Source organism: Phalacrocorax carbo, chromosome 4 (assembly GCF_963921805.1).
Source record: "Phalacrocorax carbo chromosome 4, bPhaCar2.1, whole genome shotgun sequence".
In the NCBI taxonomy this organism is placed as follows: domain Eukaryota; kingdom Metazoa; phylum Chordata; class Aves; order Suliformes; family Phalacrocoracidae; genus Phalacrocorax; species Phalacrocorax carbo.
Genome location: NC_087516.1, coordinates 30,515,831 through 30,537,472, shown reverse-complemented (window position 1 = coordinate 30,537,472; position 21,642 = coordinate 30,515,831). Strand labels below are relative to the sequence as shown.

Genomic DNA, 21,642 nt, shown 5'->3' with positions numbered 1-21,642 from the left:
CATAATTCAAGTATTTTGTTTTCTCCTCCCATATGTGATAAGCATTACTGTTATATGTTATTTTTAACATTCAGTTAGCACTGGTGATGTCCCACTGTTTTTAACCTTCCTTCCCATGTAAAATGAATAGTGGAATGGTTTCACAGGAGCATCCACAGAGGTCACTTCACTTGTGGATTTTATAACTCAACAGTATGAAAGGCCAGAAAACATCCCACATGGAGCAGCCTTTTGTGGAGGGGAGATGGGCATGATTAACCAAAGCTGCCCTGTGATCCACAGGAGACCACTGGAAGCAGAGAGTATGCTGTGCTGCTGCTACTATAGGAGGATGTGTAGGTTGATATGGATGAGCAAGGCTGTTATGCTTGATAGGTATGAGCATCTCCTGCCAAGGGGCTAAATTACAGTCAGAAATAAGCGCTCTATACGAAGAGCACATGTTGCAACACAGCCCTTCGCCAAACAGGTTTTGCAGTGGGAGTGGGAATCCCAGGAGGTGGTTGTGACTTGCCCTTGTCAGCCCCGAAAGGAGCCTCGCCCCTGGTTCTGGTTTACACATTTGGCACATCTCTCCTTCGAGCATTACTACCTGGTTTGTAATTACAACAGGAAGATGGCACTGCTGGAGAAAGGATGAATACAGTTCTTTCCCAAATGCAGTGTGTATACACTGGTGTTTCTTTTTTGCTCTTGGCACTGCTGTGGTTACAGTTTTCACTGGGATCTCTTGTGGGGATAAGCACAGTTGAAAGTGCCCATTGCTGCTACTTTGCCCCAGTCCGGAGTGTGATGGAAATATTGATACTAGTAATTTTAGCAAATCAGTCTAGAAATACTGAGAAGATCCTGCCACGGGTGCCCAGTGGTGGCTACTGCAATCCATGCCATCCCTGTGCCCCGCTGCTGCGACCTGGGCCCTAACATTGGACTGGCAGAGTCATGCGCATCCTGCACAGCCTCCGCTGTTGGGGAGGTGCTGTGTTCTCCACATCTGCTTTCCACCTGCTTTGTGCTGTCATGGGTCAAGGGTATGGCCATACAAATGTACTTTCCTTGATGCTATGTCTGTAAATTTTCTCAGTGTACATTTTTATCTTGCATTTAAATTTTCCATATCATGATGATTTTTAGTGGACTGAGTGTGCATCATTTCTAGCAAACATGCTGCTTCCAGTTTCTTCCCTCAGAGGAGATTAAATTCCAGTATGTTCTTGTTTTATCCTTCCAAGGCATGAGTGTAATGAAGTTGGACAGTAATGGTTGCTGCATTTCACTTTTTTTCTGCTCTTTCCCCAGTGGTCTAAGCATCTGTGGGTTTGAAGGCACTTACAGTTATGGTCTTTGAGTTCAAAATAAATCAGAAGAGAATAGACCAAAACAGGACAGAGCATTTAATAAGATATATAGTGTATGTATAAACTTGCACTTAATATGTTAAGCTGACAAAGCAAATATATGCAAACTCCTGCAGATCTGCCTTTTTTGTAATCCAGGCTTGAATAATAGTAACATGACCCAAGTGAACAAAAGAAATCTATAAAGGGAGGCCGAGACCAAGTAACTCTCTCTAGAGCTGATGGTCTGTAATCCATTCCAGATATTTCCAAAATGCATTTGCTCCTGTTCTGCCTACCTCACAACACTATCTCCCTTCCCTTCCCTTCCCTTCCCTTCCCTTCCCTTCCCTTCCCTTCCCTTCCCTTCCCTTCCCTTCCCTTCCCTTCCCTTCCCTTCCCTTCCCTTCCCTTCCCTTCCCTTCCCTTCCCTTCCCTTCCCTTCCCTTCCCTTCCCTTCCCTTCCCTTCCCTTCCCTTCCCTTCCCTTCCCTTCCCTTCCCTTCCCTTCCCTTCCCTTCCCTTCCCTTCCCTTCCCTTCCCTTCCCTTCCCTTCCCTTCCCTTCCCTTCCCTTCCCTTCCCTTCCTTTTCTTCAGCAGATGCTGAGCTACATCCCTTATATTTTTGCTAACTCTGTATTGCAGAGAGGTTAGCAGTCTCTTTCTTTGAAAGAAATTGCATTTCACAGATTCGTGATAGTCTCCTTGCCTTTTGTTATGGTCTGCTAATTGTTGTTCAGGTCTTCCTGTGCTTCATGTCTCCTCTGTTTTTCAAATCCCCAGCAAATAGAGGTTGACAACCAACGCAAAAAATACCATAGTGATTTTGTGCCCTGTGGTGCTTTACAACACCAAGAGAACTCACAGCTGACAGTATGAAGGTTTTTTCTCTGTGATGGGGGAGCTTGATTTGCTTGCATGCGGGTAAAAATCACAGTTTGCTTTTAAATAGGTGCTTATCTTCTTGCAGTGTTACATAAACTCTCTTGACACTATCTGCCAAGTGTGAATCGGCTGCTTCTGCCATATATATGTTTTGAGAGAAGATGAGAGTTTGAAACTCTTTAAATAGGAATCTTTCTGTTTGTTCCCTTGACATGATTTGTAATGCTTGTTCAGTCTCTTTCATCACCAGTGCCAGGCTGTGTTTTGGTTTCTTTAGCCATTTTCCATCTGGCTGCTCCTGGCTACCCTAAATCTTTGTCTTTCCCTTGTTGCCTCTCAGTTCGTGTTTTCTTTATACCTCAGCTCTTGCCTCTCCCACACATCTGCCCCACTCAGTACAGCAGTATCAAGGTATCAAGATTAGCAGGGAAGCACAGCCTTGAACATTGCACAGCACGACAGCAGCATGTTTCTCCTGGCTGGTGGAGGAGAACTGAACAAGTTTAAAAATATAGGGTGCTCTTGGACACAGGCTCCATTGTAACCACTGCAGTAAATGCACAGAGTCAAGATCAAATAAGGACTGACTATGCTGGTCCTGGATTTAACTGTGGTAGGTGAATAGAGATCACCTCTTCATAATTTCAGGGCCACTTGAATATGGTAAGTTCAATCAGTGCATGGAGAAGCACTTCTGCCAGGGCTGCATGAGCCCTGTCCTCCTCCTTTGTAGCGGTGGTGAGGCCCTGTCTGCTCCCTTCTCTTGTATCCAAGCACCTGACTGGTCTGTGAATAGTGAAATAGTCAATGAAAGGGCTATTCCCTTGAGTGTCTTGTCTTGTTCAAGGACAGTAAGAAGGAAAGGGGAAGAGAGAAACTGGATGACTTTGATCTGTCGGGACCCCCTCTGGTTAACTCCAATGATGCTGAGCATGCTAAGCCATGTGTCTTCCATCTCCTTGCACTACTGCAGCACTGCAAAACTCTGACATGGTTATGCTTCCTATTTTAAATGTATGGATTAACGTATGAGTAAATTGTGAATTTAAGCTGTGGAGCTTAACTTCAGCAAAATGTGGGGAGTTGAAGGCTAAATACAAAGAAAGCTTTATGGATTTACCAGGTTTGGTGAGACTCTCTTTATATTAACTTCACTTCGGCAGTCCTGGTGAACTCTAAACATTTATCTGTTAGACTAAACATAGGTTAAGCCAAGCTGTGAAATAGCTCAATTGTAGAACTGACATTTAATCAGAGTTTTATCTACTAATCCTCTGCCTAGTTAAATTACCACCTGGACTGAAATCCTTGGAAGAGTTGGAAACTATCCAACAAAATCCACTACAAAAAATGAAAAATAAAGTATGAAAATAGGGGTCATAAGGTCTCCCCCTATATTGTTCCATTCCTCTTACCTAGCTGATTTGTTTGGTTCAAGGACCTCTTCTCTAGTTACTCTATCTGCTATTTCAGTACTCAGACAGAGGAAGCTATGGAAGATGGAAGAAGTGAAAAAGTAATATCGACATGCTTGATTTTTCCTCACTTAGATTAGTTCTATACAGATATTATTCCACTGACTTCAGCAAATTACTCTCTTGATAGTCATTAGAATGTATTAGGATGGACGTGAGGTTTTGCATACATGGGCAAACATCTATTTTTTACATTATATAGCAGAAAGATAGAGGAGTAGAGATCCAAACAAATATTTTGGGGGAAAACCACTCTGATTCAAACCACATTGTTTTTAGCAGAAACAGCAATTTAAAAAATAACACAACATCCCTTGAGGGTATGTGGGTGAATGAGTTGAAACAGTACAAATAAAATGTCATAGACTCCAAATTCTGCAATCTCTGTAACAACCTCCCCCCCAAAAAAAAACCCCACCCCTGTGTAGGAACTTCGTAAAACCTCAGACTCCACTTTTCCTGTCCCTTGTGACAATGGTAGCTCCAAGACAACAGATCTTACAAAACTGTGACAACTTTTCTCCTGGTTTTTTGTTGAAATTTATCTCCCAGCATTGGCAGGCACAAACTCCATGACTTTAACGCTGACCAGAAAGTCCCTTTGAAGCAGGAAGTTTTCAGGAGAGTAGCAGGACTGACGATAAAATAACAACCCACCACTGAATGGTCAGATCTGTGGCTAAAGGGCAAGAGTGCCGAAAGGTCCTTGTTTGTCTCCAGTCTTGAGTCTAGTCCTTGTGAGGGTCATCCACATTGCCACAGAAGGCCTCAAGGGTTTTAGAGGATGAATAGACTTGCTACCTCAGAAGCTGCTGAAGAAGCTGAAGGGTGCAGCTGTAGGCTGGGGGTGGATCCTGTTCCCCTCTCACCACACCTCTCATTGACCGCAGTGATGGGGATGAAGTAGGAATCAGTTTGGCGTCTCCTTTTCACCTCATTGCCCAGGGCACAAGGAAGCAGAGGGTTCATGTTTGGGTATTTTCTGTTGACTGCAGGCAAATTCAGGGCTTACCGTTTCGGTCTTCTTTATTCCCAAAGCTTCTGTGCAATTTTTTCCCCATCTCCTGGCAGTGCTCAAGAGTGGGATAGGTCCGGCACTGTATGACACTCCTCCGTCCCTCTGTCAACCATCTTCCTACCTGGGGAGGCCCTGGGAACCAAGGAGAACAGGAGGCAGACCTGTGTCCACCTGAGAGCTGCCGTGGCTCCATGGGCGTACACCAGCAGAATTTACAAACAACCTTGAGATCATGTTTTAGCCCTGAAGGCGTGTGATGTCCTGCAGAGCCCAGGGTAGCATCTTGCTCTTCGTTTATGGGTGCTGGTGATGAAACTGGCCCTGCATGGACCTTCCCTGCAGCAAGCAGCTTGCAAAGGGGGCAGACAGGGAGACAGAGGTGGAGCTATGGATATGGCCTGAAATCCTCCTACTAACATTCCCTGGATGTGGCTGTGGCCAGGCAGAAGAGGGCTGATACAGGGCTATCTGAGCTGCAGCGTCTGCACTGAGACATGCTTGTGCTCTCCTTCATGAGAGAGAAACAGGGAAACTAGATCCTAAGTGATTTTATAATTTACATGTCTGTTTTTCAAGCGATGTTTGTTATTTGTAAAGTTAGTTAGACCTGGGCTTCCTGAACAATGTTTTCAAGAAAAGATTGACTGTGTGAAGCATTATTCTGGAATCGCCTATTGTGCCATCTGCCGATGACAACTCCCTTGACATTTTTTTTTCCTCTCTGACATTTCCAAAAAGAACAGCTGTGCTGCCTATGGTCCCCTGTGCCAGGGAAGCAGTTGCTGATGTTATACTCCCCTCCCTTCTGACTGCTTTGCGAAGAGTGCTCCTTCCAGGTCTTCTGAAATAGTCACGTTGAAAAGAAATGGTCCTTGCCCTTGCAAGCCTACGGTGAGCTGTCAGGTCCAGGGCTGAGCACAGAAATTTGGATGATCCATGATTCTGCGTCTTTAGCAGCACTTGGATGCAGCTCCAGAGCTTTGTTTCTAGTCCCAACCTTTTTTGTGCTTTTAGAAGGTAGACGGGTGTCCGTTATTTTCATTCCCCTCTCTTTCTTTTGCTAGAAACGCTGAGGTGTCTGAAGGGGAATAAAAGCGTTGTTCCTACAGTTAGGGCTCTACAGGACTGCTTTTATTCTTATTGCATTTTGTGCTATGGCAGCTTAAAGAACCCACAAATGAGCCAAATCTGTGTTGTGGGAGACATTGAACAAAAACATAGTAAGCCCTAAGGACTTTTTATCACACATGAAATAAAGCTAATCTGTAACTTGTTTTCAAGATGTAGCACGGTGAGGGGTAAACCCTGCCTCTCACCGAGCTACAAGAGCTTGAACTACAGGACAATGTCACCTCTTAAGTGATCCTGAACCACTGCTAGACATGGCTGATTAAATTAATCTCCTTTTACAGAGTTAGGTTCTTTTATAATGGATGCTGTCAAAATAGTCTCCCTACTGAGTTGGGACATCTTTTTACCTCTAAAGTTTTATTAGGGCAACAGAGTTAAAATGATACTTTTAAGATGTTTATTAACAGAAAACAAGTTACTAAATGAAAGAAAAAATTGTTCTATTTTTCCCTCAGTAACAGAAAGGTCTCCTGCTTCACTTCCCTGCGTTACTTATGTCCATTGTCAGGAATGTCTGTGCTTCATTATGCCTGATTCTTTGTGGGCTAAAGAAATGTGCAGGTACCTTTGTAGACTTGAAAACAAGCCATAATTGTACTGATACCTTGATTACACATGGCCGCTACTAGTGTGAAGAAAGGAGCTCGGGATGCAGAACCTGGAGTTACAGGGTGCAGTGGCATAGAATCACAGAATCATAGAATCGTTAAGGTTGGAAAAGACCCTTAAGATCATCCAGTCCGACCGCTAAGCTATCACTGCCAAGTCCACCACTAAACCATATCCTCAAGCACCACATCTACCCTTCTTTTAAATACCTCCAGGGATGGAGACTCAACCACTTCCCTGGGCAGCCTGTTCCAATGCCTGACAACACTTTCAGTGAAGAAGTTTTTTCTAATGTCCAACCTAAACTTCCCCTGGTGCAGCTTGAGGCCATTTCCTCTTGTCCTATCGCTTGTTACTAGGGAGAAGAGTCCGACCCCGACCTCGCTGCAACCTCCTTTCAGGTAGTTGTAGAGAGCGATAAGGTCTCCCCTCAGCCTCCTCTTCTCCAGACTAAACAATCCCAGCTCCCTCAGCCGCTCCTCATAAGACTTGCTCTCCAGACCCTTCACCAACTTTGTTTCCCTTCTCTGGACACACTCCAGGACCTCAATGTCCTTCTTGTAGTGAGGGGCCCAAAACTGAGCACAGTACTTGAGGTGCAGCCTCACCAGTGCTGAGTACAGGGGCACTGTCACCTCCCTGCTCCTGCTGGCCACACTATTCCTGATACAAGCCAGGATGCCATTGGCCTTCTTGGCCACCTGGGCACACTGCCAGCTCATGTTCAGGCAGCTGTCAACCAACACCCCCAGGTCCTTTTCCTCCAGGCAGCTCTCCAGCCACTCCTCCCCAAGCCGGTAGCGTTGCATGGGGTTTTTGTGACCCAAGTGCAGGACCCAGCACTTGGCCTTGTTGAATCTCATACCGTTGGCTCCGGCCCAACGATCCAGCCTGTCCAGGTCCCTCTGTAGGGCCTTCCTGCCCTCCAGCAGATCAACACTTCCACCCAGCTTGGTGTCATCTGCAAACTTACTGAGGGTGCACTCAATCCCCTCATCCAGATCATCAATGAAGATATTGAACAGGACCAGCCCCAACACTGAGCCCTGGGGGACACCACTCGTGACTGGCTGCCAACCGGATTTGACTCCATTCACCACCATTCTCTGGGCTCGGCCTTCCAGCCTGTTTTTAACCCAGTGCAGAGTGCACTTGTCCAAGCTGTCAGCAGCCAGCTTCCCCAGGAGAATGCTGTGGGAGACAGTGTCAAAGGCCTTACTAAAGTCCAAGTAGACAACGTCCACAGCCTTCCCCTCATCCACTAAGCAGGTCACCTTGTCATAGAAGGAGACCAGGTTACTGAGGCAGGACCTCCCTTTCATAAACCCATGCTGGCTGAGCCCGATCCCCTGGTTACTGCGTAATGGTATTCAAGATTATCTGCTCCATGACCTTTCCTGGAACCAAGGTCAGGCTGACAGGCCTGTAGTTCCCCTATCCTCCTTCCGACCCTTCTTGTAGAGGGGCGTCACATTTGCTAGTTTCCAGTCATCTGGGACCATCCCAGTTGACCAGGACTGCTGATAAATGATGGAGAGTGGCTTGGCAAGCTCCTCTGCCAGCTCCCTCAGTATCCTCGGGTGAATCCCGTCTGGCCCCATGGACTTGTGAACATCCAGGTGAAGGAGCAGGTCGGTGACTGCCACCTCTCAACAACTGGGACTTCATGCTGCCTACCCCAGCACAGGGGCCTGACAACCCCAAGGGTGACCAGTCTGACTATTAAAGCCTGAGGCAAAGAAAGCATTAAGTACCTCAGCCTTCTCCTCATCTTTCGTGGCAAGGTTACCTTCCACATCCAACAAAGGAGGGAGATTCTCCCTGGCCCTCCTTTTGTCACTGATGTATTTACAGAAACATTTTTTGTTATCTTTAACAGCGGCGGCCAGTTTAAGTTCCAGCTGGACCTTCACCTTCTTAATCTTTTCCCTGCATAACCTCACAACATCCTTGTAGTCCTCCTGAGTCACCTGCCCCTTCTTCCAAAGGCAGTAAGCTCTCCTTTTTTTCTTGAGTTCCAGCCAAAGCTCCCTATTCAGCCAAGCCACTCTTCTCCCCCACCCGCTCAACTTACGGCACATGGGGACGGCCTGCTCCTGCGCCTTTGAGACTTCCTTCTTTAATAACATCCAGCCTTCATGGACTCCTTTGCCCTTCAGGACTGCCTCCCAAGGGACTCTGTTAACCGGACTCCTTAACAATCCAAAGTCTGCCCTTCTAAAGTTCAGGGTAGTGGTTTTCCTGACCCTCTTCCTTACTTCTCCAAGAATCAAAAACTATCATGTCATGGCCGCTGAGCCCAAGACAGCCTCCGACCACCACATCACCCACCAGGCCTTCTCTGTTAGCATCAGGAAGCTAACACCTAAAACTGGCACTGGGAGCTCCCACAGTTTCCATTTGGCACCCAGAAGAAAGAGCAGAGAAGAAAGGGCAGAAGTTATCCCCAAAAAGATGATTTGAGCACACAGGGAAGTTAATCCATATTAAAGCTGGGTATGAAGTGACAGTACTGTTCTTACTCTAGGGTAGCTTCTCTGGTAAATGCTCTTACTCTGGAACATGGATATCTCCAGGGAAGCTATTCTCAGATGTGTGTTTCTACACATATATATAGTGTGGCTAAGGTATCATTCCACAACCGCTACAGTAATCATGTACTTCCCTGTTGCAGACAATCCCTTAGCAAGCAGCACTGTCTCTGGAGGTTGATGTGGTTAACCTTGGCAAAACATTTTATGCTTAATTTTGGGATGTCTCCTTAATGCTAGTATCCAAGACTCAGCAAACCCTCCTACAGGATACTGTAGTGTCTTCAATTAGCTTTTAAAGAAATAAGAAAATAATTTGCCATGAGATTGTTGTTCTGTTTATAGTCACTAAATTGTTATGTGTTTCCTTCCCTTTCTTCCTCCTCCTCCTTTTCCCTCTGTATTGCACCCTTATAAACACACAGTGCTGAGCATCTGGCTTTGTCCTTCCAGGAAGTGAACTTGGTTCAGCAGCAGGAACCTTCTGAGGTTCCTTAGAAGGTACAACCAGCTGGAGATAGGTAAACTACCAACCACTGGTCCAAGGCATTGCAAAAAAATACTAAAACAGAGACCCATGTCTCAATTGCTAGTATAAATATTTAAATGCATTACCAGTTTTGTTTAGTCTGTCTACTCAATTATATTTTTTTTATCCTGAATATTCATGTCAGGCTGGAACAGATATTTTGGAACCAGAGAAAAATTTCTCATTTTAGCTGTAAGATTATTCTGTGTTATAAGGCTGGTCAGTTTGGCTAGATAAGCCATCTGCATTGACAGGCTGTTGCAGTAATAATTATATGAAGCAAGTAGGATTTGTTTTATGTATGTCTGAATCTGGGCTGCCAACATGTCCAATGCCCCCAGTATGCTGCCGTCTGCTGGACACCAGCATAGGCGTCCAGCTGGAGGTCCTGTCTGTTGGTGATGGCTTGGGTCACCTTGAGTCATGATGTGGGTAGTGCCTTTGCTGTGAAAATTAGCGGGCGATGAGGCATGGTGTGAGCACGCTGCTGGAGATTAGATTGCCAGCTCCCTTCTGAAGGTCCAGTGTCATCTCAGTTTGAAGACAAGGGATGTTATTATCCCCCTTTCAGAGCCGATAATGAACTGACATCATTTCCTATGCCACCTTGGTTTTCCTTCAGGGGGTCCATCATCACTGCTAACAAGACCCAAGTCTACTTAAATTGTGACGTTAACAAAATCACAGCCTGGGCTGGAACAGCCTCGGGCACAGAGGCTGGCTGAGTCACACAGATGCCACAAGCTGTCACAGAGAATTCACAATTTGCATTTATTTCAAGGCAGCCTCTCACACAGCAGCCTCCACCCATTTTGTGGGAGCAGCAAGGTCAAGCACAATGTGCCCTCTTCTAGGACAGCAGGGGCAAGGCCATTGTCGTGGATTACCTGGGGAAATAAAATTGCAGCTGATGCTTAAGGTTCAGTTTTCCAAACCTGCTGCCCAGGTTTGCCCATGGTGTTCTAGGTGCCCAGCTGTATCCATTATGTTTATTTTTAATTTCAAAAGCGAACATAGTTATTAGAGCTAGAGACTAGAACATTATAATTTTGGAATTCCCGTGGCTGCAGTGGCATTAAAGGGGGAATGAAAGAGCAGCTTCCTAAAGAACATTTTGGGACTTTTTTCTATTTCCTGTATTTTAGTAGGAAAAGTGCAAAAGTTAATATGTTTTGTAACAGGGCAGTATGCGATGACTGCCTCTTACCCTGAAATTTTTTTAATGAATTGAGTAATTAAAGACGAAAACAGAGTTAAATCATTTTTTGCTATTTATACTATGCAAAAAGAGCATGAAATCTGAGAGAATAGAATTGACTAAGAAAACCTGAAGAAACCTATAGCATCTGGAAGCTACAGAATATAAAGAAGCAGCAGCCTGAGTAACTTGGGCTTAAAGTAAGATATGGTGCAAAAGTTATTTTCTCCTTCTCCTACTTTTTTGTAGTGAGAACAATCATTCACCAGGACAACCTCCCCAGGCATGTGGTAGATTTCCCATCACTGGAGGTTTTCAAGATGTGATTAGAGTGCTAAATAATCTCATCTAGGCTTTCTTTCCCATTAAAGGTTGGACCAGATGATCTTCTGAGGTCCCTTCCAGCCTAGGCTATTCTGTGATTTTGTGATCCTTGCCTTTTTCAGGGAAATCCACTTGGTGTTGTTGGCAATATGGTACCTACTTCAGAAGGCATCTTCTGTAATTAAGGGTTTCCGGGATTGGATTCCTGTTTCCACCCTAGTTTATGCATTTTATCCCTTGATTCATCAATTAAATCCTGGGGGTCTAAGAAAATAAGACACTTTTTTATGGAGAGGTTCTCAACCTATATTTGAAACCTCAAAGGTTACTTCTTCAGCTTCAGACTGAAGGAGGGCTTTTGTGTCTAGATGGTATTGCCACTTTTTACCCAGGACACTGGTAGGACTAACAGAGGACTGTACCTTTTCTTATGAACCTCTGCCAGCTTCAACTGAAAAGCCACGGCAACCTTTGAAGCAGGACTCAGATTCTCCCTCCCCAGGCACCGGTTTTTCACTTGGCGATAGCATCAGGCTCCCTCTTGCTTAATCCACCTCTCTGAATAAGCTCCAGCAGAAGGAGCAGGGATCAGCCTTACCCCAACCTGACCTGAGGTTTAGTGGTTAGAGCACTCCTGAAAACTGAGGTGTGAAGGTGTGAGCTCTGTCAGCCTCCCTTGCCAAGTTAGTGCTCCATGTTAGTGGTCCATGTACAACAGGAGGGAAACCGCACCACTGCACTTTGAATGCTTTCCATGGTATTGAGCGCAGTGGGGACAAGGCTGAGTGGATTGGGCTTTTCTCAGATTTAGCTAAAGGAATTCAGGCTAGAAGTATTTCTGATAGTTCTGTTAAAAAATGGTGATTCAAGAAAAGTGTTTTTCACTTTTTTACAGCATAAGTGAGCATTTCTTACCATGTGAGCTTTCAAGAGACTGTAAACAACATTCCAGCCATACTTGTGCTGTGGCTGGATATGGATCTTCTGGAGCCTTTAAATACTTTTATAGTGTGTGTTTATTTTAATGGGAGGGTGAAATATCTCACTGAACTATCTCTTATTCATATTTTATGGGTGGAACCCATAAAACCACAAGCAGTGAAGATTTTTGCATGCCCAATGGGTTTGGGGTGTTTTGTTCTGAAAACTGGCTCGTAACATCCCTCTGATGCATCCTCTTCCAGCCATACGTGCAAAGGGGAATACTGCACAGCCAGGAGGGTTAGAAGCCAGAATGATGTTTCTCTAGCAAAATGTACTGTTGGCTATGTTATCTTAACAAAAAACTAGTGTAATGAGATATTTGGTCAATAGGGTGACTTATGTACTTCTTATGCCACAATACTCATTTAGGCTGAAATCCTGGAAACTGAGCTCTGTGATACACCAGGAAATGTTGTACTCTTCCTTCCCCACCCCTATAAGAAGCCCGTGTTGTGTTAGGACTTTAAGTCACAGTGATTCATGAGTCACATGCGGTTCACTTCTTATAGGACAGATTCAGGGTCCTCACTGAATATCAGACATTGGATTTCATAAGACAGGAGAACTACTGTTTAAAATGGGAAACATTTGCAACATTGTAAGACGCTACTTAGTCATGGTGCTAGAGATGTTTGCTGAGCACTCAGATGAGCATCTGACAGAGATGTCTGTGGTTTTTCAGCTTCTGAGAAGGTATGCTGAGACGTCCTTTTTCTGACCTTCCCCATGAGAAAGCAAGTTTGCATTCAGAGCTTGATGTACACCAAGCTTTGTTAGCAATGTAATTTAGATACCCCTGCTGACCTAAAAGAGATCTTATGTGACTTTTGTATCACTGAGGACAGAGGCAAGTGCCACCAGAGCTAGAGTTGTGGGTGGCTGCCCATAGCATGTTCTGTCAATAAGAGGGTATAAAGGCAGCATTCATTATTTACTGGCTGCAGCCCCATTGTTTCCTGTAATTTCATATTCCAGTGGAGAACATATTAGTAACCTCAAGCCTTGGGTTGAAAACGCCTTGAAATTGAACACAGTGTTCCCTTTTTATTATTTTTTACATCTAGAGGCTTATGTGCATGTATCACTGTCTGGCAGGCTTTTCTGTCTGTAGCTGCAAGAACCAGTTTATGCTGATATTGTCACTTTTGTTAAAAAAACAAAACCCCTCGTCCCATTGCAAGCATATTTTGCTCACTGCATCATAAAGTTTTTATAGTATAGGTGGGGATAGTAGGAGGGGAAGACAATGATGAGATATTAAGTTCCAGAAGACTAGTTATACCTGTTGAATATAATGCAGTGATCAAAACATAACAATAAACATGAAAAAACATGAATCAAGAGACTGAATGCTTATTCATAACATTAACTATATGTGTATCCACATAATTTGAAAAATGCAGTGTATCGGATTGTGCGGTGTTATAAGGTAGAGCATTGCAATGCCTTAAGAATTTCTTTGTCCTGCACTTGTCACCTTTGTCACAGATAACTTGATTTTAGCAGCATTGATATTGTTTGACCCTTTGTGTATATATGCTGTGATTTTCCTTAGGCTCATTTTTCAGTTAAGGTTCTAAATGAGAAATACAGTCAGTGATCCTGCTGCACTCTCATTACATATGATCTCAATTCCTACTGTAAAAAGGTTATATTTTTATTTTATTAGTATAAGGCAAAATCAGTGGTCAAGATAGCCTGCAGAGTAACAGTGCCGTTCTTTGAGTGGTCTTGGGTGGATCTGAAAACCTGACATGAATCTGACAGCTGTTGATGGCAAGTGTTATGTTGCTTTCCAAATACCCAACTGACACACATTGCATGTGATTGCTCCCTCGTGCACGCCAATTGTAGGTAAAAGACTGTAAGCGTATTGATAAGTACTCAAGTTTTCCACGAAGAAACCTCTCAGAGGTCTCTCTAGTTTACTTTTTATCACCTTCTTTTGAAACAATGTTCCAGTTTTACCCTTCTTCAAGAGCAGGGGAGGCTGAAGTTTTAAGTGTGTTGTGTAGAAAACAGTGCAATTCTGGAAGGTGATGAAATCACCTGGTAAAGTTTCAATCAAGCTCCAGCTTCGCTGAAGTCAAGAGGAGTTTTTGGTACTTTAGGACTTTAATATAGCACTTGAACAGGATTAGCGGTTTCAAATGCTGTATTATAAGCTGTTGCATGCTAAAAGCACTAGAAGCCATCAGCAAGGTTTACAGACTCTCACCAGCTCAAAAATGTGTTTTATGTTTCCTTTGTATTTTGCTCTGACTCTCCTACTCAGGTACTCATTGGTTCCTTGCTGTGTCGGTGCCTGAGCACCTACCAAGAGTTAGAGATAGTGTGCTGCTCCTCTGTTTTCCTTGTGTCAGCTGGTGTGAGTATGAGATATGTGTAATATTATTAGCTTATTCTTGGGCAACTTCAGTATTTAACTGAGTAAGTTCAGTATAAATAAACACTTCTGTTGTTTTGCATCACACAAGATCACTGTGGCTCTGTATTTCTGGCCAGTAACTTCCCTGTGATGAAAAAATATTTGTTTATAGTAATCTAGGAACAAATAGTGATTAATAGGCTGACTGCAGTCTTACAGCCTGGTTAATTCCTCATTTTTGTTGCTCGAGGTCTGCTTGTGTTCTACAAGCATTACATTTAAAGGCAGCATTGAAAAGGTAGAAGCTGTAGCAGCAACCCAAGGCCATGCCTTATGTAAGCAGTGGGAGCAGGCTGCTGATGCCCTTGTGCATTCTCAGAGCGTTGGTGGCTTGGGCACAGGTGGAAAGGGGCAACAGAAGGTGAAGCCACAAAGTCAATTGTTATTATTAGCTTTCCTAAAGTAGTAGTTGTGTTAGACCCAATATAGAAGCTGTGTTAATTCATACAAGAAGTTGGCATTTCCAGCTCGTATGATGACTTGCCCTTCTCAGCTGTCTCTAGCAATTTACTGCTCCGTTCCCCTATGTGTAAGACAGCTGCAATTTGTTGGAATTGTTTAAGAATAGAACTTGAAACGATGCTTGAACCTTGAAGATAAATTGGTACGGTTGTAGTTTCAAAACCATCAGTGACAGAGTAATAGCCTGGAAGAAGTGTCAGGGGAGGGAGAGAACATGTCTGGACCAACAATTTGTACACAGTCTCAACAACAACTGGGATCATTGCACAATAATCCCAATCATGATTTTTGCCCACAATTGCAGGCAACTAGTATTGTTTACCTATTTCTTCCAATTCCCTGTTCCCATGATAGAGGTTAACAGGCCTTTTAAAAGATTTCACAATAGAAGCTGATGATGATGGTTGAAATACAACTTTTTGCTTTTTAAAGAGAAAGAAAGAAAAAGCTTAAACATGACCATATGTTACATGACACTTTGGTAGCATGTACATGAAGATTGCATGTACAATTTAAGAATAAAAACATGTTCCAAGTTCTTTCAACTCTCCTCAAAACTAGTAGGAAATCCAGAGATTCCTCTCTTCCCTCAGTGTGAGCAGTCAAATTTAAAATGAGGATTTGGTTTCCATTGAATACTTGTTCAATTTGTGTCTGGCACCAGCTGTCTGTCCACTGGTAGGTTTTGGAACTGTGAGGACTGAACTCTGAACCACAATTCCATTCTTCACCAATGCAAAACACTTTCAAGGGCCTGTACTAAAATCACTAGCCATGACAGCTCCTTCTCAGCAACCAAGTCACAGAAACAGGAGTACGTCACTATAGCTAATGACTAACAGAGTCATAAAGAATGGTCAAGATATATTTTCTTCATATGTTTAGAAAACCTTTTTTTTTTTAGTCTGTGGGAACCATAAGTCCTTTTTCCAGTGATATACCCAAATTCATACAGAGTAGCTGATGTCGAAGTGTAAGTATACAGATACTCCTGCACACATACAAATATATTTTGTTTGACAGCATCATAGTGCAAAAGCATTGTAAAAATGACATCCATTCCCTAGGGTCAGATCTTTACAGATAAGACACAGCACATCTTTAGGCTTTACTAGTAAGGTAGTTCCAGAGTTTGTTGAATTATGATGGCTTCATTAAAACAAAAACCATAAGGAAACCATAACAGGGATAGGCAGAAATTAAACTGAAACAAAATAGATATTTGAGGGGGTTTTCCTGTCTTGTGGGAAAGTATTTAAGCTAAGTAACTTTAGCTTAAAGAAATAAATGTTATGAGGTCCTTTATAAATATTTATAGAGTACTAATGCAGAAATATAGAACCACTAAATCTACTACATGTTTATCCTTTAGCAAAGGTCTCTGGTTGACAACAGAGAGCAAAAAACATGAGAAAATCTCTCTGACAGCTAGACAGAGAAGCCATTTGCCTCATCTGAACTTCTATCATAGTTATCTCTGTGTTGACGTGGAGAAGAGCGGTGTTTATGGAGGCGTAGGATGCAATTGCTCATCCTTAACCCTCTGGAGGCAGTGAGGATCAAGCCACTGGCCCACATCTCCCTCCCAGACAGCCCTGATGCCCCAGGTGTCAGGAAGCTATCTCTGAAATGCTTTTGTTTATAGGGTTATTGAAGTGAAAGAGTAATAGTAACTGGGACAATTTCCCACTTAAGTTAGGTGAAAAACGACCTTTTTTTTTCCTCCCAAACAAGATGGCAAGCCTCTGACACCGTGCTAAGGGAGACCATCAGGGAGAGGATGCCCAAGTGCATCAATGCCAGGGTACAGAGTACGCAGAGCAGCAGTGGTGAGCCTCTAGAAATGCTGCTGGCATTATGAAATTCACGTGCAGGTGCAAAGAACAGCCTGTTTCTAGCTGTGTGTTTAGACAAGGTTTTTGAGCCTGACTTTCAGTGAATGTTGGTTGGAAACTGTAATCCAGGAGTTTAAGCTTTGCTTTTTAGACAGCTCATCCCCTTCTTTATGAATATTAAAGAAAGTTTAATGTGGGCAGGACCTTCCTAGCCATAGCTGGTGATTACAGTAGCATAAGAAATGCCCTTGACATAACACAATCCTTTATAAAAATTAAAACAGGCAAATGCATTTAAAAAAAAAAACAAAAACAACAACAACAACAACAGCAAAACAAACCAAAACCAAAAAAACAACATGTACATATTTATGAAGCTTTTCTTCATATGCAATCTTCATGCAGTGGTTAATCCTTGCAAGAACTCAAAATTACCAAGGAAAAAGCATGGCTGTTAAGCACTCAGTTCCAGGATTGATTTTCATATATAGCATAAAAGAGGAATTTTGCATGTAGGACCAGGATTTACAGAAGCCCTATTTCTGAGCAAGGATGATACAACATCATAGGGTGTAAAGAGCATCAAGGTATTAGTCACCTTCACTGCTGAAGATATTGATGTCTCTGGGCTCTTAAGCACTGGTATGGTTGGTCTGGATGGGAGATTGTGCCTTTGCTGCCTTTTAGCTTAGATCCATAACACAAGATTTGGTTGGAGTTTAGGTACCTCACTCCTTTTTTTTGTTTTTTTCTTTTTTTCCTCCGGTTTCTGGTGCAGGGTTGGCAAAAATAAGGGTCAGAAGAGTTGGTGTGATGTCTGCCCAAGAACTGACCAAGTCAATTCATTCACTTATCATGGAGTTCCATAAAGCTTTAGAGTTTAGGCATTTGGCCTGAAATCCATACAGTTCGTACTTGGGTTATGTTTGGTCTAGTCACTGCTGATGCACACACAGTGCAAATCATTCCCGTGGGGCAGGAATTGCCAACATCTTCTTGTGAGTTAACCTCTCTGCTTCAAATCCCCCCTTCCTTCCCTGACGTGGCAGGAGCCTCTGACCAGGTCTCACAAGTGAGGTTATCAGCACCAGCTTAACCAAAATGCTCCTTGTTGGTCACCTTCAGTTTCTCCATCAGCCTTTCAGACAGATCAATTCAGGGGTACCGGAGCAGCTGGGGGAGTTTGTGTGATGGAGCTGCGTGTGATACACACTGTTGGTTCTTCTCATCCCGGCCTTTGTCAAGCCCAAATTATGCAGGGATGAGATTGCTTGCAGCGAGGGCATAGCTGAAACATACTTGTCTACCCTGATCATGGTTTAGCTTTGGATCAGCGATGACAGCCCATTATACAGTATTTTCTTCTGCTGGGCAATCATGAGTGCTTTGTGTACATTATTCCTAATTGTACTCAGACAATGAGTCCGTTGCTGGTGCATTAAAGAAAAACAGAACCAAAATATGAGTGAGCTGGAAGTGGGGCTGGGAAAGCACTACTAGAAGTGGACAGGGAGAGCTTCTGCTCTGTGTATTTGTGCCAGACCTGGCTCACAAGCACTGTCACTCTCTAGATTCACTTTTTTCCCCTGCTTCGTGCCCAGGCAGTCAGGTGTGAGACAGGGAGAAAGAGTGGGCAGCCTGTGAAGTGACACAGATCCAAAGCAGGGCATTTTTAAAATAGCAAATGCGTTATAAATATATACATATATTTTTTGCTTGTGATTTGGTTTCATTTATGTCACTAGAAGTGTGGTGAAAAATCCATGCAGTTGTCCTTGTTTATGTTTTGCCTTTACATTTTGCCCATGTCAGCCTGAGTGATGGAAATCCTTGAGGTCAACCTCATTTTAAGGCCCTCCTTTCTATGCTGTGCAAGTTAGGGATGCTGCAAGGAAAACATCTCTATTTTCAAACCACTGTTTTCATTTGAATTTGCAAATAATGTAGGAAAGTTTCTGTTGGCTTTGACTTTGACCGAAGCTTGTTTTCACGAATGGTAGGACCAAGTTAAAGCAGCCACGGGGTTTTGGATCTCCTGGCTCCAGCACTTGGGATGTGCTGAGGATTGGACTGCAGAGCCTCCCTCATGTGTGGAGTACGGTGCAGGGCAAGTCTTGCCCTGCAGGTACTGGCATTGATCCCAGACAGAATTGTAGCCCCAGGTGAAGTTTCAGCAGCCACCACTGCCCTCTTACTGCCCAGTGGTTAGTTCATATGGCCAGTATTTAGGACAGCATATTTCTGCTTTGTAAAAGAGGCCATGCAAACAGAAGAAACCATTTTCTGAATTTCCTGTGTGCACCTAGTGTCACTGCTTTAATGGCATGAACTGTACAACACACATTATTCAAGTCTGTTTATCTCTCTCAGTTTTGGCCTTCAAATCGTTTCAGTATCATACAGCTGCACGGATGTACTCACTGTCCAGTGCAACTGAGAAGGAACATAAATCTGTAGTTCACCTTGGCCGCCAGACAGCATTGCCTTCACTTTCTGACTGGCCTACGTTAATCAGGTATCCCACTCATCCAACTGTAAATCAAGCAGCTGATTAATAATCACAGTGAGAGAGATAATTAGCACTGGCATGTAGCTGTTTTATGGATCTCTCTTTTCTGGGAGCCAAATCCAACCATATGGAAAAATGTAGCTGAGGCACTATAAATATGATTCCACTTAGACAGTCGTCTCTTCTGTTTTCTGTTATCACAGCAGTGTCAGCACAGGGAAAACAATGAAAGTGAAGAGATGCCATTGCAGATTTTATTACAAGTTTGAGGACTTGAGACTTCTTTTCTTCTTCAAGGACACTGTGTTAACCTGAAGAAGGAGGGCTTGATTTGCATTCATTTATGCCTGCCACAATTATTTAGGAAATAGCTTCGATGCTCATACTTGAAGAGCTTTGGTTCTCTTTTAACTATTTCTGGCAGAATTAGAAAGATGTGCCTTATGCTTTGTATCATGACAACTTGTCTTCTCCAATAAGCCACATCTTAAACTGTGTCAGCCCTCTCTACATTCAAAGTAACTGTCTTCCGTTCATTGCTGTTAGATTGATGCTGTTAACTGGGCGTCTGCCATGCAGCCAGCAGCAGTGAGTGCAGATTTCCACAGAAAGTGAATGCTTTAGTAGTGAAGTGCAGATGGGCAGCAGGCAGCAACTGAAACCATGTAGATGGGAATCTTTGGGCAAAGCCTTTTCTGATCTTCATGTTGATCTTCATGTAACACACTAAAAATTAAAAAAAAAGATCTTCTTTTGAGGACCCACTCACAAGGCTGGTGCCCTAATATCAGCTACTGAAACTTTGCTGGCATAGCAAAACCAGAGGAAAATTAAATAAAATGTGGAGTAGGAATATATCATACTCTGAATCTTTGCAGGATCACTGTAAGGGCAGAGGTTGTCTTTTGAGAATAGCAAAAAATTCACCGTGAAGATATTTATATTTTCTTGTGTATGTTTCATTGCAGTGGCTTTTAAGCTGTTTGTTTATTTAGCTATTTATTTTTAACTATTTGTTGAGCATTCATAGACTGGATTAGTAAATGTGACCCTACTGCAAGGTCAAGGTTGCTGGGGAGCTAGTTTCCCAAAATGCTGTGTTGGAGAAGTTGAGGTAGGATGCAAAAGGGGGAGGCTATTGTGGTTCTGCTCCCTATGAAGTAAAAAGGAGAGCATCCTGCCGGGCTGTGGGACACTGGCAGGGTATGCAGCTTCCAGCAGCTCAAGCCAATGAGGAAGTCAGTCTTCTTTTTTGGGGAAGGCATGGGAAAATGCCTGCTGCAGTGGAGGTAGGAGAGCTCTTCCTTTCTCTTTTACATGATTATTGTTGTGATCTCATCTTGGAATAGGTGTCCCAAATAGCTTTTTTTTGTCTTTTGAAATAGTTGAGCAACCTTCTCTTCCACAACAGTATTTTCTTTTGAGATACTTCCTTTTGCTTGTGAAAAGTCTTAGAAATAACTGCTGCCACAGCCATTCCCATCCAAACCTTAAAGCATATACAAAGTCCTTACGCATCTGCATCAGTATGATATAGTTTGGGTTGGGTTTTATTTTGCTCTGTAAGATGGAAGTTGTCAGAAGCAATATGAGGTAAATGATGGTAAATCATAATCTAGTGCTAAAAAAAGTTTCTAATTCAGTTGTCTCTCATAAAAAGTCCATACCGTAAGAGAAATTAAACTGCTGCTCCTAAGCTAGTATAGAGAGCTGTGTGGCTTGTCCTCATGTCATCTTTCTGTCCCAGCAATTGGTCCATAAATCATTTGTCTTCCAAGGCCTCTGTTCGGTGTACTACTTCTTTTTCTGACACTTAACCCACTAGCGCTGAGTACTGTATATATTATGCATTGCCTTTTGTGCGTGCCATATATTATGAAGAGCTTTCTCTCCCTAAGAGTTTCTGCAGCTATTTCTGTGAGTTTGTCCTACAGGGCAGTTTTGTGAAAGTCATCAGTTAGCCTTTGCTATGGAGAAAGAGATAACAGTAACTGTAAGTACGCCAAGCTCATTAGATTATGATTGAAAGGTAGATTTTTTTTAATGTAGTGAATGAGGTTTTAGTAGGTGGGCACTGGCCAGGAGTGATCCTGGAGAAAAGTCACAGGTGCTGTGTCCTTGGGCCACTCTGTCTCTTCAGTTGTTTTATAGCTTTAATTAAATACTGACTCACAAAGAGCACAGTGACCTTTAATTTCATTCAAGTGATTTTCTTTAACAAGTCTTAAGAAAGAAATGCCATGTGTGGTCCTGCCTTTGCTGTCTAGGATGAATCTAGAGCAGAGAGCTGGGACCACAAGTAAGTTGCTTCAAAGCAGGCTTGTAATTTGTCTCTTACAGTGCTGAATCTTCAGCTCTTCTAGGAACTTGAGTATCTCCACCAGAAAC

General features: G+C 43.2%; 1 protein-coding gene across 4 annotated transcripts in view; it reads left to right on the top strand.

Annotated features, from left to right (window-relative positions):
* The window catches only part of LNX1 (ligand of numb-protein X 1), an 87,786-nt gene that overhangs the window by 29,229 nt on the left and 36,915 nt on the right, over window positions 1-21,642 (top strand). The window lies entirely within an intron of this gene.